Here is a 19,074-nt window from a genome sequence, read left to right as displayed (position 1 = left end):
TTAAGACATTACACTATATCCCAAATTCAACGACTGCACAATGGACATGATCTTGAAGACACATCAACTCTTGCAACCTGGAACGCTTTAAAAAGTCCCCCAGGTCCTATACTGCTGATGGCAGATCACACAGGATTGCACTGTCTGCATAATAACACACTGTGTACCTGACATGTGTAAGTTTTAGTGGCAGATCCCCAGCACAAGGCTGCACGCGGGCTGATTATGCTCAGCACTGACAACAGAACAAGTACCTGTTCTCTGCGTGCATGCTATCCTACCATGAGACCAAAGACATTTACAGCTGTCAAACACACAGATTACTACTGCCCTGAATCTATTATGACTGCTGCAGTAAAACATGCTCTTATTTGCAATATCTATATAGGTAAAAGTGGAACAAGGTCCAAACTTTCATTTGCATGTTTATAGAAATACATCGCGCATGTGTGTGTGTGTATGCATGTGCATGTGTATATGTCCCTAAATTTAATGTTCAGGGTTTAACTTTAGAAAACTGAATTGGCTGTTACAATTGTATATATTAGCACTTGAAGTCCTCACATAACATCAACTCAAGCCATAGTTAGTTAATGTATGCTCCAAAATTCAGGAATCCTACAGCCATACCTATTTTTCAATGATCATGAAGGCAACATAAAATAACTAGCATACAGTTAATAACTGGCAAAACAGAAATCTCACTGTGCTGCAAAAACATAACTAATCCATATGAGGATAAAAAGGTCAAGTTCGGTGGACGTTTACCACCAACTTCTTACTGTGACCACAACCACTAATGATGCTCTGTACTAGCATCTGATATAATATCTTTAGGTTATTTCTCGAAAGAGCTTAAAGACAAAATACTGAATATACTACATATATATATATTTGATTACAGCCCTTCTAGCAAATACTCTAAGAACATTTTCCATGGTAAATGGGTCATCAAAAGTAGATTGCACATTAATATTTGGTGATATTTTTGTTACGCATATGGAAGTACCATAAAAATGTTCAAGGTGATGATAAAAGTCCCATCAAATAGGTGTTTTTTTTTTCAAAGTGCAGAGCTGTTAAATATAAATGGCTTTACAAATAGTGAAAATATAGGACTGCCATTATGAGAGGATTTGTAAACATAGAATGCAGAACTTCAGGTCATTTTTAACCATGGACAGGATACCATTTATCTATTAAAATTTTGTAAACACACAAATACACACAAAGGTACAATTACGCTGTGGACTTCATCCTACAGCAGTTTATCAGCCATAATGTAACCCTCCCCAAATAATCATTAGCTATTTACCACTGCCCTCTACTTTCCCATGATACAATGCCCTTCATTTCTGTTCATTTTATAACAATCTAAGCTCATTTCCAGTGAAAAAACATCAACAATCCAATCTAATTTCCTGAACAATCTCCACCCTAAAGATTGATGGATTAAATGTGGCCTTTGGATGATTGGTGATTATTCTTTTTTTTTATTTTCCATTTTTTGATTTAAGCCCATTTGTAGATTGTGAATTTTAAGCAAATTAACAAAGACCACTTTTTTTCTAGAGTGCCATATACAGATGAAAGAAAAATATAAGAGAATTGTATCACTGTTAAATTTATTTTATCATAAAGCTTTTATTGTTTCGAAATAAACAATTTTTCTTACCTTGAATTCAGTGATTTCTACTGTTGCTTTAATCTATCCATTTGGTTGTTGTTACTCCTGAAAAGATAATAATCCCATAAATAATAAAATCCTATTAATAATAGAGTGTAGAACAAACACAAGGTAAATGAATATTATTAAACAAGGTCAACACATACTCATATAAAATAAATAGGCATATTTGCATTTGTGTATATATATTTACATATGCTTGCAAATGCATTACGTCATGTGCTTGGAAAAGAAACCAACAGCAGAAAAAGAAACTGAAACCAAATGACAATGTCAACTCTCTTTGTTTCCATCAACCATGACATTACTACCCATGCTCAAAGAAAGAGAAAAGTATAAATAGAAGAAAACAAATTCCGCCACATCAAGAACATACATCACTCTGTGGTTTTACAAAATCCTTCTGAGCACAATTCCATATAACCTCTGATAAATGTGTGTAATTTTCTTCTCTCTCCAAACCATTAATAACGTTCCAAAGTTCCCTTAACAAAGCATAAGTTCACGTTACCTCTGTCAAAAAAATCCCCCCACAGAAATATATCGTATGACGTGTGTCCCTGAGCCTTCTATAAATAATAACCACCAAATTTTGTAGTCAACAAAACAAAGAACAAACAAAAACATGATCACCCAGACACCAAAATAACCCTGAAATCAATATTGCTCTTTCAAAACATCAATTTTCACAGCTTTCCACTACTGATTATTATAAACTACTGATATCATTTTCTCTCACCTAGTCTTAACAGATACTGTACGGCTTCTGCAGCTTGTAATAATTCTCCCCAATGCTATCAAACCACACAATAGACTGTATACAAGTATACACCTCGATATGGATGAGCCAGTATTAATATTGCACTGGTCAGTAGTCTTAGAGTTGTTATTAATTAATGTTCCACGGTACTTCACAACTGCATGATGGATCACAATTTGTTCTGAGCTGAGCACATGAAGCAGCTTATCCTATGAACTGGTGAAAATGACTACAGTTTTTTGTGCCCGACTTCCAAAAGAGAGAGAAAGAGAGAGGGAGAGAAGAAGTGAGAGAGAGAGAGAGAGAGAGTAGGAGATGGAGGGAAGGAGGAGAGAGGGAGAAAGAGAGAGGGAGGGAGGGGAGCAAGAGAGAGAGAGAGAGAGAAAGAGAAAGGGAGGGAGGGGGAGCAAGAGAGAGAGAGAGAGAGAAAGAGAAAGGGAGGGAGGGGGGAGAGAGAGAGAGAGAGAGAGAGAGAGAGAAAGGGAGGGAGGGGGAGCAAGTGAGAGAGAGAGAGAGAGAGAGAGGAGGGAAGGAGGGAGAAAGAGAGGTAAAACTAGCCTATCTCTCATTCTGTTACCTGATCAAGAACACTGTCCCCAGAGAGAAAGAGAGCACTCCTTAAGACACACACCTCTCACTGCTCCCAGCATTCAGATATAAGTAATGTGACAAGTGAAGAACAGAATGGAAAACAAACCCCACATTGTGACATAACTCCATGACTCCCTCGTGCTCCGACTAGTACATGTGATACATTACGTGGGTGGAAGTCTATATTTATAGTTAAATTATCAGACCTTTTCATCAGCAATCTACTAGTATATATTTGTGTATACTTTCACTGTAGACATCCAATTTCCATATACCAAGTGACTAATTACTGGACAGAATCTGCCATCAAAGAAAGAACAATTTCTATAATGAACAGAAATAAAAGAGAAGACTTGCCGACAATGGTAATAACAATGAGCAATTGAAACCTTTCTATGTTGTTAACACATAACAATTTGGCTTCAATTTTACATAGTCAAAACAATTATCTTAAAGAGTTTTACTCATTTACTTAGTCAAAAATATTAAACCAGACTGAACTAAACTCAAATTCATGTCGCACCCTGGAATAACAAGCAGCGTAGGAGAAACAAATTCCAGTCCTATTAAAAATGCTAATCACGTCACTATTCTCACCACAACTGAAATAAGACACAGCACAGACCAAAGCAGGGCAAAAGATTTGACATATTTCCCCCCAACACATGACTCCATAATTTGATACCTCTTTGCTCTTTTAGCTAAAAACATTGAATCATACATTTCCAATCTCTTTTGGGTTGAGGCTGAGGGGCATTTTACATATTACCTAATAGTGGGTGTGAAGTTCTGTTACTCACTAACTTATGTTATTTGTGCTGTCATCAACATCAACATTTTACCATAGGCTTGTTTCAAACTAGACAAATTGTTGCCCCCCCCTCTTTTTCTGGGTTTGCTATCAACTGTTCACATAACCACTTGCTTTCAGTTAAGGAGAACTAATTGTGTTTAGTGACACTAGTTAACTCTTTCCTTTGACATATTACAGGATGCAACTTAAAAATCTTTTTTTTTCCCACAAGTCAACCATTAATTGCAGCCCACAGAATTTATCCTACATAAGGTGTCATCACTAATAAATACTTGTCTCCATCAGTACAGAAACCCGACTGCACATCTCAAAGCATATAACTGAGTCAGGATACAAGATACACTAAGATTTTTTCAATCAGGTGACCTTTTTTTTATCTTTTTAAAGTGGGCTTTAAAGCAATTAAATAGATCTAAATAAATAAATAAAAACATCACAAATTTAAATCTTCACCAAATTACACATCTATATCAACTACACATTGATACATATATTTTATATTATCCCTTCCAGTCAAATTATATAATTTCACAAAACGTGTTTATGTGTGCTAGCCATGTAGTAGCCTTGACCTGTAGTGGACACCCAGATAGATTACATGGTCACTTTCATCCTGGCCACTTTCCACTGACCCTCTGTGCAGCCAACTGGAAATCAACACAGTAAATAATACCTGCGTCTTTACCGTCTGACTTGGATTCTTTCATGTATAAGATTCAAACAGTTTTTGGTCGAATAACTGACTGATACACAATACAACAAATAGGTAAAATAATCCAAAGCCAGAGCTTTACAGTCGGATGTAAGATCCCAATCTCTAGTCAAATCATATGGAGAGATATTTACCTACAGTGCACCTGCCATACAACTAGCTTGTCGTAGTGTTTCAATTACATGTGTAATGTTATACAAAGGAGATTCTTAACTGCACTCCACCCAAATTAAATGCTTTTTCTTTTTTGAACTTTTACCAATGTGCCTTAAGCTCCTTTTATTACAATTTTCAGTAAAAATTCATAATCGATAAAGCACATGGAAAACAAACCTTAACTAGCTTTACACATATGATATAGTATCTCTTATAACAATTCACTGGTAAAAATCCTATAAAGTAAAACCTGCACATCTTTCACTGATGTTTAAATCAAATACTAAAATATTTCATTTTTTCACACATCATTCAACTTGTTTCCATATTAGAAGTCCAGACCACTGCATGTTTACACTGCAAAAGAGCACTATCAGTACATATATCAAATAAACATACTAACTGACAAGTTCACGCCATCCAAAGCTTAACTATTTTTAGCGAGAAACGGTTTCCAGATAATGAAGGCTTATTTCTCTTGCGACATATACATACCTCCAACTTACTTCACTTGACACATATGACACCTCTTGTTGACAACCATAAATAAAGAATAATAACCACCATGCTAACTAACCAGGTTGCAGTAAGTTCAACCAGTGGCTACAGCACAATTTCCACACAGAAAGTCAAAACATTTTATAATATTGGGACACCTGCTAATATAATATTTTTTCCAAAATTTATGACAGAATTATCTGGATTAAATATTTCTGGGGATCTAGATCATTTGATATAAGTGCACTCTGTCAAAACTTTAAGTAATTAACATACTAAAATCTATATACATTCTGATAAGGGTCAAAAATTTTTGAAACCAGATAGGCTTTAGTTTGTATTACTTGTAGGTGGCCCAGCAATAGCCCTGTCCTGGATGGTCAGTCCCTTTTCTGGGGACAACCTTAACACAATGTGAATGAGGCAAAATCCTAATTGCAGCAAATTGTCAGACTTCATTAATTATTTAATAATAATTCACAGATAGATCTCTTTTCTCAGGACAGTCAGGTGGAAAAAATAGGTTGTGAAAAAATGTGCAATGTGTGTGCATGCATGCCTGCATGGTGTGTACATATCCATGGCAGAAGACATGTTAGAGATACATCGATATCGAGCCATGTTTTATCTTATCAATCTTTTTCCCTAAAGCCAACAGAACACACCATCACTTGGGCTTGATCTTTGTGTAGACAGACCAAAGGTAAACTATTTCTCAAAATTTTACATGCCTGCATGCAAGCTATCACCTCTTGCCCTACATATATTGAACTCCAAGTATCTCCGTAGTGATAAGCCGTGACACTGATAACACATGAGAACAATTGATGGCTTTTTGTTAAAAAGCACTCTGGGGTAATCTCTACTTTGAAGAGACAGCCGCTGTCACGACTGTGTGTCACTTTGGTGTAATCTGTACTTTTAAGCCACTACTACTCTCATGGTTTTGTGTGTCAATCTGCCAAATATCACTGTGATAAAGGTTCAGTTATTTGTGGCCAAAATATCAAAAGGTTAAATACCCCCCCCCCCCCCAAACCAGCAATTTATTTAACACATCTCCTAAAGAGACATTTCATACAAGAAGGCAATGGATTATGATATTGCACAATTATTTTCCCTGTCAAAGAGCTCCAGATGAAACCATGTACGAGAGGGCATGGCACCAAAGGCCAATTTTATCTAATATTAAACATCCACAGCCAGATTTCTTCAAATAAACCTCAGTTGCCTATCACAACCATAAAATAATTAAATCTAATACCAACTTACCAGTATACAATTTCCTAAATCACCATAACAACATTCCTTTAATCAGTAGTAGAATCCACTTTACTGACAAAGAAAAGTGTTGTATTTACTCCTTAAACCTTCCTTTCTTTTTCACTTGTGTGTGCAAGGGGCATTACTGTGACCAAGTGTCACTTTATATGTTGCACCCAGCAGCAAATTTCAGGTGACACTGACAGAAACTAATCTAAAATCTCTTTGAAGAAAACCCCCAAGCACACATTTCCTCTTTTTTACCATATGACAGTCCCTCATTACTTGTGTTCTTCAGTGTCCTGACAGTCCAATTTCCCCAGTGTTATAACCTAAATGTCTAGATACATATGTCCTAGAACAATATGTCTTCCCATTAAGTATACATGTATGCAGACAAACCCCCCATACCACAAGTTCCTGGCATACCTGACATGTATTGGAGCCGGGTGTGAACCTTCTATATATCAATTCTGGTCTAATACCTGTAATGTCCCATTCAAGGTGTGGAATACAGCAACACCTTTTATCTGTCCCGTACCTGTATAAATTATAACATGCACTGTTATGGTTAAAGTGGCCTTTAGGCACAGTCTTAAGCCCTTTTCATACTTAAGCAATTACAGTCTGTACCAACTTTTAAGAGGTCCTAAGTTGTTATTATGCCACAGGGAATTTTACACCCTTCCACATTTTTTTTCACAAATTCGTTACCTGCTGTTTAGTTAAGGTAATGTCCTTATGCTCCAAGGAGGTTGCATTTAGAGGACTTTCATACTTAGTAGCAAAGGCTACTAATTTTTTAATCTCCTATAGTGATCCAGTTGGGTGTACCAGTCAATGTGAAAAGTCTCTCCTATCTAAAGCAGCCTTGAATATCAACTGGCTAAGGTATAGCTGTGTAGAGGGCGGTCTATGGAGATACCCCACTACGTCAAGTTATTATAGATCACCAGCAATATCAGTCTGGATGCAAGCTGATGTTATTTAATACGAACACAATTTTGTTTACCCAGACAGAAAATTTTGTCTGCAAGACTAAGATCCCTTAGGCTAGCGAGCTAAAATGATTAGGCTCAATTTGTTTTCTTGTATCCTAGGTACCTGGGGACATTAACATCCTGAGATTGATCATTTGGAAGATGATTGTATTTGTACTTGAATATTTTTCTATCAGCATTGAATGTTTGTTTGTAGACCTTCATACAGCCAAAAATGAATTTTGCTGAAATTTCCGCAATTTTACCTAAACCACTAAGAAAAACCCTATCCAAAACTGTTGAAAAATAACAATCTAATGTGCACTGCATTCCTTCTTCAAAGATCTGTTGCAAGTAACAGAAATCAAAAATAGCAAGATAAATACCCTGTAACAAAGCCTGGGAATTTTTGAGAAATAATACATGCCGATACACAGCCACTGTGAAGAATGGTTTCTTTATAATGAAACAGCATGGGAGGATGTACTGGTCTTCTGCAAGCCACTCTAGGCAATCTTTAAATCCTGGGAATACCAAGGCATTCCAGTATGCTTGATGTTACTATAGGGTCTCTGGTAAATGGGATTCCAGGAAAGATTGCTGTGGAAAAATACTGTAACAATGGTCCACAAATCACCAAGAATGTGTACATAGTAATTTTCCTGGAATCCCATGGTTAAGAACCCTGAAGATAAAAGCCTACAGTACTGACAGACATCTCTTTTCCATTACCAGTACATACACAGAGATTTCAACAGAGAAGTGGTGAGGTGAGAATCCTCATCGGTACATTAAAATTCAGGGTGATGGAGACCATATGCTGGGTAGAAAAGAGTTACCATCAGTGCTCTGAAACTCTTGGTGATAAACACATACTGGGTAGCAGGGCTTTCCCCAGGATTTGAGGTACAGGTGGTCCCAGGATTTGGGGTACAGGTGGTCCAAAGTGTGAATCTGTAATTTGGTCATTAATTACTAGGAGTCCAACCCAAGCAAACCCAACGAACTCAAAAACTTTGTAAGATGTCCAGTCATATTTGGAAATATAAGCTTTCTTTTGAGGCAAGACAACTGTTGAGGAAAGCCTTGCTGGGTAGAGAAGGGTCACCATCAGTGCTCTAAAATTCAGGGTACAAAGCTTAAAAGTACAGTAAAAATTACATCCACTACAAATGCGCAATGCAAGAAGTGACAGATGTGCACTTAGTACCCTGGCATAACATATTTTATATCGAAATTACTTTTCAATTTGATGATTTTTCCACCCCTGGATAAAAGGCATTAATGAACAGAAGAGTTGCGGAAATTAAAACACAGGGTTTCTGGATTACTAACTACATCATCTATTTATTCCTATACATCCTCCAGCAAATATTCTGGAAAAATTACCTAGAATATCCAGGCATGTGTCCTTGTTGTCACCATTTCAAATACCAGTAGAGAAAATCCAAAGCTTATTTACTTAATACCCCAGTAATACCAGAGAGACCTGGATCACTTGGGTTCAAAAGTTTAAAATAATAATAGTCACTATATATATATATAAGATAAGGGTGAAAAACAATTTTTACAGGGCTACCATCTTTACCATGGAGAGTAACTGGTGTCATGCTGTTAATGTTAAACAGCTGTAAAATTTCCCCTCTACAACATGGATAAGATCTCTAGAGTGGTAAGCGGATAGAACTGACCTTTCTAAGAACACATGTCCATCAAATGGATAAGACAATATATGTCATATGATGACCTTGAAGTAGACTATGACCTACAAAGTCAGATAAAACCTAATCATGGTCCATTTGTACTTCTAATCACTAACCACTAGGTCATCACCTATAAAAATATGTATCTGATATATATTAACTTAGAATATCTTGGTTTTTGTTATAAAAGCTAACTTATGCTTTTCAATTAAAGACAATCCAAAAGACACCTAATCAAAAATATATATACACTAGTCAGAACTTACCAAAATGATAAAACTAAGTTAAAACAGGTGTCTGTCTAACCTAGCAAAATAAACTGAAAAAAAAATTAAAATAATAATAACTACCATTTTCATCATCATTATTATTACATAAAGGTTTTTTATAGAAGATGGAATGTCAAGCATTAATGATTTAAAAAGGAGATCTGTGTTCATCTGAATGTTCATAATGTTACAGAAGGTGTTTCTGAATTCAGTCACGTAAAGTGCCACAGATGCTCATAATCTCAATATAAGTCACTGCTGTACATGTACCTTATCTTTAAGTGTCTCTGCCTATCAATACAGCTGAAATATCCCAAATTTTTACTTTTAATCACGATTCGCTGCCCAATTCCTGAATATTGAACACTGCGAGTAAATGATTCACAAATATTATCAATAAATAAATATAAATAAACCTCCTAATTTAAGTTCCTAAGCTATCTATTTATGATTCCTTTGCCTACTTGTACTTATTTTTATCTCTCTTCAGCCAATAAAAAATATAGCAATCCTTACTATCATTAATTTGTCTTACCCAGACTTGGTAGAGACAGAAAAAGCAGTGCTTCAAGCAGAACAAAAGATAATTATTAATACAGAAATATTCTGTGGAATGTTCATTTCTAAATCACTGATACTGATTTTTAGCAACTTCTATTTTTTATGTACTAGTCCAATTCTTTAAATAAATTGTATGCATAAATTATCAAAGTTTTCTTTATATCAGTGTGGCCCAGCACCTCACCTTGTCCAGGTTATCTCAGTTCTGTTGACAGAGACACATGTTATTTCGGGTGACGTCCCCATCAATCTCTTACATATTAGACATTGCTCTGTGTCTGTGTTAAATAGCTTCAACAATACAACTCTCAGGAGAAAATCTTTCATAGATGCGTGGTTTGATTTGTTGAATCACTTAACTTCATCCTAGTCTTTTTAAGTGACAACATTTTTACCTTAACTATGAACATTTCTTTGGGGCAAGAATGATATGATTATTGCTTATGAACTTTTAACTCTGTAAAGACAATGAAGATTTAATTTGTAATTTAACACAAATGGACTATTGAGCAATTGGCTGAAATAGGGGTCAAGTCATAGAGTGCTCCACAACCTGTCACTAACACCAGTGAAACATTGTGCCTATGCATGTGGTGGCACGCGCGTGCACACACACACACACACACAGAATGAGAGAGAATTCTGAAATAATTGCTTAATGTAATAAATACAATTATAATCTTATCTTTCTATAAATGAGAATGATGAGAACCGTCTCTCATCAACATGTCCATATCTCTCTCTCTCTCTTATTTCCATTAATGTCATTAGCTAAAACCTCAAACCAGATATACTTACAATATCAAAATGATCTTCATTTCAAATAGAAAAACTCCACATTGTCATATATTAATAAATATATACCTTTGAACAGTGTCACACGTCCTGCTTCAAAACATCTGTACTTGCCTACCTCACTTCAAGATCTGGAATCAACTTGCCAATACAAGTCAAGGTACTCAAAATATTGACACAATATAAAACCGGTCCCTGGTGGGAGATGTTGACGTTATTCATGTTATTTACGCCATGCTACACATGACATTGGACTTGTTTCATAGAACCCAAGCCCCAAAAACTGGGCTAAACTTTTGAGCTTCTTTAGGCTTCTTAAAACTGATCTCAGGAGTATTAAAATAAACCACATTCCTTGCAGTAGAAGTGCACATGCCCAAAGATCTGCTGTACACAAAGAGGCCTGCAGCATACGCAACAGTCCCACTCTCCGAGGTCAGCCTAAATAATGGAAACTCACTGCCCATAGAGGTGACATTTTAAAACGCCAAAGTGGGGTCCCAGACAATGGTCCCACATATCACCTGGTATGCCGTGTCAGAGGCACTAGCTTTGTACCATTATTGATCAAAATCAATAAAAATCAGGATATCCAAACTGGAGTTCAATAAAATACATCTAACCTTAAATGTACAACAATGTCTAGATGTCAATTCATTCCAATAACCTAGCCTTCTTCTTTTGCTCTACTCCAAACTACTTGAAATTTGATGCATGAATTCTAACACAAATGTGAAGCAGAGTTTTTAAAAAAGGTTGAGCTGGCACAGTATCTAATTCTACAAGTGAGAAGCATAACACACCTGTGCTGGTTCTTTTTATATTTATGATGATCATAATAATCATAATGACACACTGCACTACACGGGTATGGGCGGAGCAAGCACTTCAACTTGCCCTTGAATTAGAAACATTGCTTCTGTTTAGGATATTCCAAATGGCAAATGGTCAAATCTCTTGAAGAACTTGACCTTTCACAGCTGAAGGAGCACTTAGTGTAAGCCCAAGATGCACATTAACATCATCACAGACAAGCTCCTGTGGTGTATTTTGCGAAAACAAATATGCGATAAGTTCAATATTTCTGGACAAAATTGTGCTTTTCAAAATAAAATAAATAACATTTCTCTTAAAAAAGGTGTCATTTCTCTTGTAACTATCTCCATTTTCCACGGATTGATAATCAAGAAATGTCATGCTGCATCAGCCCCGGATTAATATAACTCTCTCATATCTTCTGAATGACCTATTCTAAACCAATCTAACTGTACGGAAGACCTCTTACTTTTACATCACATCTTATATATGTCATGGTCTAGAGAGAGGGGGGTGCTTTGTTAAGATTTTTTTCTATATGACCTTCCTCTTTGTTTTTATGTTTCTTTACATGATATGGCATTCTTTTTATTCCACACACCTCATTAATTTAGCATGATTAAAAAAATCCCAAAAGGGCGATAAAAAAACATTTTTTATAATCTCCTGACTAATAACTCTAGGCTGTTAATATATTTGCAACTCTGTGAGTGAAAAAAATATATCTGCCTTGCAAGGGCAATTTGTCCAGACGTGTTCTGCAGCTAACAAGATTACTCTGACTGCTTATCAAAGTCTGCAGCCCCAGGGGTTTCATTGCCAGTAACCTACTCCCTATTCTCATCCAACAGATTAATGCTTTATCTAACGATTGCACACTTAAATCTCACAACCTTTGCATATCCAGCCTGACCCTAAAAGTACAGATTTATGGATTGTCAGTTTATTTGGTCTTTTGGGGATAAATAATGGGAAAACATGATGAACTTATTTTGGAGTCTATAAGCATTGAAATGATTGGATTTTAATTTTCATTTTGAAAGTACTACAAAACATTCACCCTTAATGACAACAAAATGTGTCGATGTTACTTTGGAAAATAAACAAGATATACATTGATTTAATGATGTCTATGCTACCATAATTATTAACAAATCTTTTGCAACAGCTATCTTAGGCTAGAAATCATTGATACAACAAGGTTTAATATCATTATTCTGTCACTGTAATTCCATTCCTTATCAAAGAGGTATTTATTATTAATATGGACTGGACTTCAAATATTAGCTAGAACTAATGACAACCCAAAAAACAAAGGTTTGTTTCTGTACAAATGATAAAAAAACTTGAAATGCAAAAACTTCAGTGTTTCTTCCCGCATCTGGACAATAATAGATTTCTGAATCACTTTACCTTAAACCGATAACAACAAGAAGAGCTGTCCTTTGAGGTTTTTGTCCTTCTTTCAGATACTACTCAGATAATATGCTGTGCAGATTGTACACTGATATTGTGAAAGTTCAAAAACCCTTAATGATTCAATAACACCTGTTCTTGTTGTCTACCTCAGAAATATGGGGACTTCAAAGTCAGATGTCCCCAGAATTGACACACAGCAAAGCATACATATCAATGACCAATATAGGGGTCAATACAATGGGTCACTCCTTCCTGTATCAAAATATCAAGTCTCACTATAATAACCCTTGAAGTGAAGAGCCAAGGGATATAGCGATATAGGTGGTACAAAATTCTGGCCAAGAGTTAGGTTACCTTATGTCCTGGGAACAGTGGCACACGGACAAGAGGAAATTTAACCTGGGAATCGAATTGAATCCAGTTCAATTGGAAGATTTATTCTTAATCAAGCATGCTTGTAAACGCTATTTTAAGCCTGTTAATTATGTCAGTTTATTGGAAGGTCTTACCTTGCCCTCTGTGTTTTTTGGTTTTCCTGACATGATGACATCAAAGGTCAATTCAGTATGTCTTAAAAGATAATTAACAATTTTTTTCATTCTTGAAGTTTTTTACTAGTTGACGCTTTTAAAATCTAAACAAGTGGACCCAACAAACCTTATTGGTACACTACATAATTAGGCATCACTACAGTGCTGCTATGCACAAAACACAAAAGATAAGTGACATATAAAATAAAATTGTTGATAATAAAGAAAATAAAACTTTTTCTCATGACCAACTTGGCAAGTATATATATTATACAAAGTGGTGTTCACCTGAGAGCATTAAAAAGTACCACTATCTTACAAATAGTATCATAAAATGTAATTACTAAACCAATATTCCTCGTTTTATTGTTGTTAAAGATCAAGTGATATCTAAATGGGACCCTCTAAACAAAGTGAGAATGGTATTTATAGCCCCAATAAGATATATACAGCCGTGTAGAATTTCATTTGTATTTGAAGTGGTACCAAAGTAAACAAGGCACCATTTACTATAGTTTGTACATTAGTTGAGAGTTTGTAGGTTTACAACAACAACAAATAAAAATATAGAATTTCAATATTTCTGATATAGTACCTGGTCCACCTAAGGCTAAACATATATTTCTGTCATTCTAATTCACATACTGTATTGTAGTACTGGTCAAGTTGTTTTCCAGTAAAAATACCCCGAGTGAAAATAACAACAGACAGAATGATGGTCATGTATCACAAACCTAAGTCTTCATTTCATCTTTTTTTTCCATTAAAAAAGACTGAGGTAGGCCGCTACCACCAGTATTCTATCTCAAACAATTGTTTAACTAATTACAGTTAAAGAAGATAGCTCAATTACACTGACATCCCGTTCCATGTTATCTCGAACTTTTCTGTTAATGGGTCCAACATGCTGGATGAATAGTGTCTGACATTTGCAATAAACTGATGGACATTATCAAAACAGCATATGTCTCTGGAACTATTCTTTATTTTTCTCTTTTGTTTCATGTTACTCGAGTTCAGATTCTCATGTTTCCTACACCTCTGTCATAAATCAAAAAGACAATCACACATTCATATTGATCTTTTATACAAAAGAGAAGGTAAGCATATATTTCATGCTTTTCAGTCATCTGTTGGAAACTTCTCAAAATCTGGAACACTAAGAGGGTGGAGGACAGGAAACTTGGGCCAACTCAATGACTCTGGGATGCAGAACTTAATTTTTCAATACAAACAAAGCTGGGTTTAGAAAAGCAGACCTAAAATACATTCAACAAAACAGATATGCACTGGGAATTGGTAAAATCTAAGTGTAAGAGAGTTCCATCTGAACCATAAATCATTCACACCAAACTCTTGATCATAAAATTTCATTTAGTGCAAAATTTAACCCTCCAGCTTTTTAGGTAAACTGGTAATAAATGAAATAGCACATTCAGAACAGATGATCTGTGGACTTACTGATCTGCAGACTAAATGCGGCCAACCTATCATAAAAGGAAGCTGCTTAATCTCTTAATGGTCTCACTGCCTCCACTAAATGGATTACATCTTGGTTCTGATGTTTAACTGCTAGGCCCTTGCAGGGACAGCACATGTGGAGGCGGGAAGACCATCGGGGGGACTATATGTGGCTTCCTTTTAAGTGGGTCAGCCATATTTGATCCACAGATCTTTAAGTCTGCGGATCAACTTGTTCTAATTGCGCTCAAAGAATGTATTTGAATGATAACACTTCTGAGGAGCCCCTTAGGATTCTTTAGGACCTTTTAATAGCGAGCGCAGACGTCCCTAGGTGGCGTTAGTTGTTCTAGTTCGCGAAGCGCCATTAAAACTGTCCCCAGAGTATCAGATTTCAACCCGCTTTTACAATGCACGGCGTGTCTCAACTACTGCATCGGGAACAGCCCCACATTGACACGTGATAGAGAACAGCTGTTACTTCCTTATGGGTATTGTTTTCGCGATCTACGAGAGGTCAGAAGTGAAAATCTTTAAGGGCAAACTTTTAAACTGATAAATTTTTTAAAGGCGGCAAAGGGCGGCAAGACAAAATATATACCATGTAGAAGAACAAGGACTAAGGTTTCTAACGAACATTTCAGATTTTTGGGCAAATTTGGGCAAATATTTTTTTTGTAATTTAATTCAACGCCCCCCCCCCCTCTCGCACACGCTTGTTGACCGCAGCCAGTCGAGGTCAATTTTTACTGCGTACGCTTAACAACAATGTTACATCGTTTGCATACATCAGTTAGAAGTGATAATAACAGAGAAAATCCTGATTGTGATGAGTTTGTTGGGAATCATGGTGAAATGCACTAAAAAGTTAAAACCTGAGTGGACTTTGACAAGCTACTTTGACATAATTATTTAACTCTAAGCAGGTGTTTTCATCCGTTTTGCGGCATCAATACATTGAATAATCCTGACTCTTCTTCTTGATTGTCTGGTTTAGCAAGGAGTTGTAACTTCTTGGGTTTAGCGTGTCTGACTGATTATAAAGGTCTTAATGGGGCTTTGACAGATTTATTATTGATTAATTAATAATTTCTTTCTTTTTTTTTTTGGTGTGTGTGTGTGTGATTTACGTATGCTGTTTACACATCTTTGCCAAAGACTTCAAATGACCTTGAAGGTGTGAATATTGTTAAGTCCCTTTCGGAAATTTCTATGTACATGTAGGTATTTGTGTGAAGAACTTTAGGTTTAAGTATATGTATATAATTATATTTATATCTAGAACTTTAGGAGATGGACGTACATGGAAATAAAAAAAAAATTTTTAAGGAAGCCAACAAGAGACAATAGGTTATCCATTTTTTTTGTGATTTACTAATGTTGTTTTTATATATCTCCGTGCCAAAGACTTAAAATAGCTCAAGTTCCCTTTTAAAACTTACTGTCTTTGTATTGATAAATTATATTTACTTTTTATATATGTAGACTTCTGTAGTATAGTTGAACCAACAGCTTTTTAAAACTAAAATTATCAGTTTTGTGTTGCAAGAATTCCCTATTACAGAGGTTCCCTATTACAGGGGGGGGGGGGGGGGGGGGGCGTTGAAATCACATTTGTGTATTCTTTACTTAAATTGGTAGACAAAGTGGAAGTACAAATATTGTTACAGATAATTCTTATACTTTTTCAATATAATCTTGGATCAGAAAACTCTGTTAAGTCACATGAATTAAAAAAATTAAGTCTATCATTCATACGTGGCAAGCTAATTTTCAATGATATTTAAGCTTTAAAACATTTATGCATTACTAGTAGGTTTAAATAGTAGTATATCACAGGTGCTACATGTATATAGCTTGATTTATTTTCTTTCAAGCTCACCAGATATTGTTTTCTGACATGAAATATATAATTAAATTTTGGTTTATACTAATATCAAGACAACTGCCAGAGAGAGAGAATTTTATTACAAACTGCCTTATCAGCATTTATAAACAGGGGTGATGGAAATATGCATGGGGGTAACATCCTCAGAAGTGGGGGCATTTTTATTTTTTGCAAGAAGTTTATCATAAAAGAAAATTATGTGCCATGTTCATACTATACATATGTGTTCGATACTAAGGAGTAAGAGTACATATGCAAGAATAACCTTATGATCCCCAGGGTGTGGGTTGTTTCTGAGTTTGAATAATTGTTTTTTTTTCACAATGACAATTTGCCAGTTATACTATTAATTTTTTACTAATACTCATATGTAAGACAACTATTCTGCCAAGAGTTATAGTCTTGTTGATGAATAAAACCTAAGAAACGTGTATTTTCTAGCATTTACCGTCAAAAAATCCTACATTTTGCTTAATTCACATGCACATAACTCTGCTTAGGAAAATGCTAGAACCAAAATTTAAACTTTGTGTTAATGCTTAACTTCTATACTTAATGTGTCCCAAATTTCAAATGTCTGTGACAATATTAAGGGGATGAAAAATGAAAGGGGCAACTTTTGTCTCATTTTTGAAAATGGCGCCTGAAAAAAAGAACAAACATGGTGTTACTAAAACTTGAATAACTTTTGATCTAAATGAGATAGATTAAAAATTTTAATTGATTATTCATACTCATATGTGTGGCTATCTGTGCACCAAATTTCAAGTCTCTAGCTCACTTAGAAAAATATCATGTGTGCACCCTACTTTTAAATGAGTTGTTGGCCAAAGCATTGCCAATCATTGGCTAAATTGAACATGCCCATCCCAATTTCATTGGTTTCAAGATCATTCGTATCCAAGTTGGCTTAAACTGTCTCTGTGGACTGAAAATGGCCTCATATTCACAGGGTCAATAATCTACACATGGGTAAAGTAATGGATGCATGAGGAAAACTCAAAATTGTGAGAAAAATCTTTAAAAAGGCGTGTTTAAATAAACTGTATTAAGTCTTTTAATAGCTGTCAAAATAGACCCTGATTGTGATTCTAAAACAATTCGAAGCTTCAAATCTGTAGATATTTCAAATCATTAAATGTCACATACTAAATAAGTATTGTCATCGTAATTTCTTCCCTTCTTTCCCTCCCTCCTTCCGAATCGAACTTCGATGTCTGACCCTACCCCCTTCCAAACCGATACCGAGACAAATCAACGAGTGTATAAGCACCCTTTTCGATATTATAAAGGTTTTAACCAGGGTATAACTTAGGAAAGCGAGGGAAATATCTAACATTTGGAACGCTTTCTTCTCTGTTGACACAACGATGTTAAATATTAGATTACGTTCAATTTTCAAGGCGGCACACTATGGTGCGTATTACATGCTGCTTTGCATGTTACACTTACGTTAAATTTATCACTCAATGATTGCAAACGATAGGCTATAACCGTAGCCAAATGCTCACCAACAAAAGGAAACGATCTAACTCACCATATTTTGAAAAAAACACTGATTTAGGCTAAACAACGTTTTCGCTCCACACGGCGGGCTGACCAGTATGTGCGGCAATATCGATGACGTCATCAAATATTGCGCAGTGAAATATACACGCATTGCAGTTGTTGCGTCGATAATGGCAACCATCTCTACCACAACCAACACTTTTTCTATTAGTCGATTTTTTGAACGCCATTGAGTAACGAACCGCTTTTCAATGTGTTTTACAACGACCGTTTGAAGAAATTTTTTATTCTATCATTCTATGTCAAAATAATGTTTAGGTAGGCCTACTCTAAACAGGCCCTAGCTATCAGCTTTAATTTTAGTCTTGTCCTTAAAATAGGAGCCTAATTGAAATATTGCCGCTTTTATTACTAATCTACAGCCTATTACAAATAAGACGTCCAATCTAGGAAGCAAATTTACGAAGCCCACTGCACTTTTTTGGGCTATATGCACCAACATTTAGGCCCGCTAAACTTTAAACATATTGGCTAGGCCCATAGGCACAATTTAGGACACGTTTAGGGCCCAATTTCTAACTTCAAGATTCACATTTCGAAGACCCAATATGAAGGAAAAAAGGTGATGATGAGGATGATGATTATGATGACGAACAACAACA

At 35.6% G+C, this 19,074-nt stretch overlaps 1 protein-coding gene across 5 annotated transcripts in view; it reads right to left on the bottom strand.

Moving 5' to 3' along the window:
- LOC106156641 (ras-specific guanine nucleotide-releasing factor RalGPS2) overlaps window positions 1-18,529 on the bottom strand; it is a 34,243-nt gene extending 15,714 nt beyond the window's left edge. The window contains exons 1-2 of one of the 5 annotated variants that reach the window (XM_087008469.1): window positions 18,441-18,529; window positions 1,676-1,732 (exon numbers count right to left, since the gene is read on the bottom strand). The gene's annotated coding sequence lies outside the window, so the exon portion shown is untranslated. Of the gene's footprint in view, window positions 1-1,675; window positions 1,733-3,024; window positions 3,120-6,490; window positions 6,778-10,858; window positions 11,032-13,018; window positions 13,039-18,440 lie in introns of those variants that run through there. The other 4 variants (XM_087008471.1, XM_087008470.1, XM_013531979.3 and 1 more) reach the window with 4 other exon arrangements.
- Window positions 18,530-19,074: the final 545 nt, after the last annotated feature.

Source organism: Lingula anatina, chromosome 3 (genome assembly GCF_051362555.1).
Source record: "Lingula anatina isolate TDL-2025a chromosome 3, LinAna3.0, whole genome shotgun sequence".
In the NCBI taxonomy this organism is placed as follows: Eukaryota; Metazoa; Brachiopoda; class Lingulata; order Lingulida; family Lingulidae; genus Lingula; species Lingula anatina.
The sequence above is the reverse complement of the archived record's forward strand: the minus strand, read 5'-3'. Positions and strand labels throughout refer to the sequence as shown.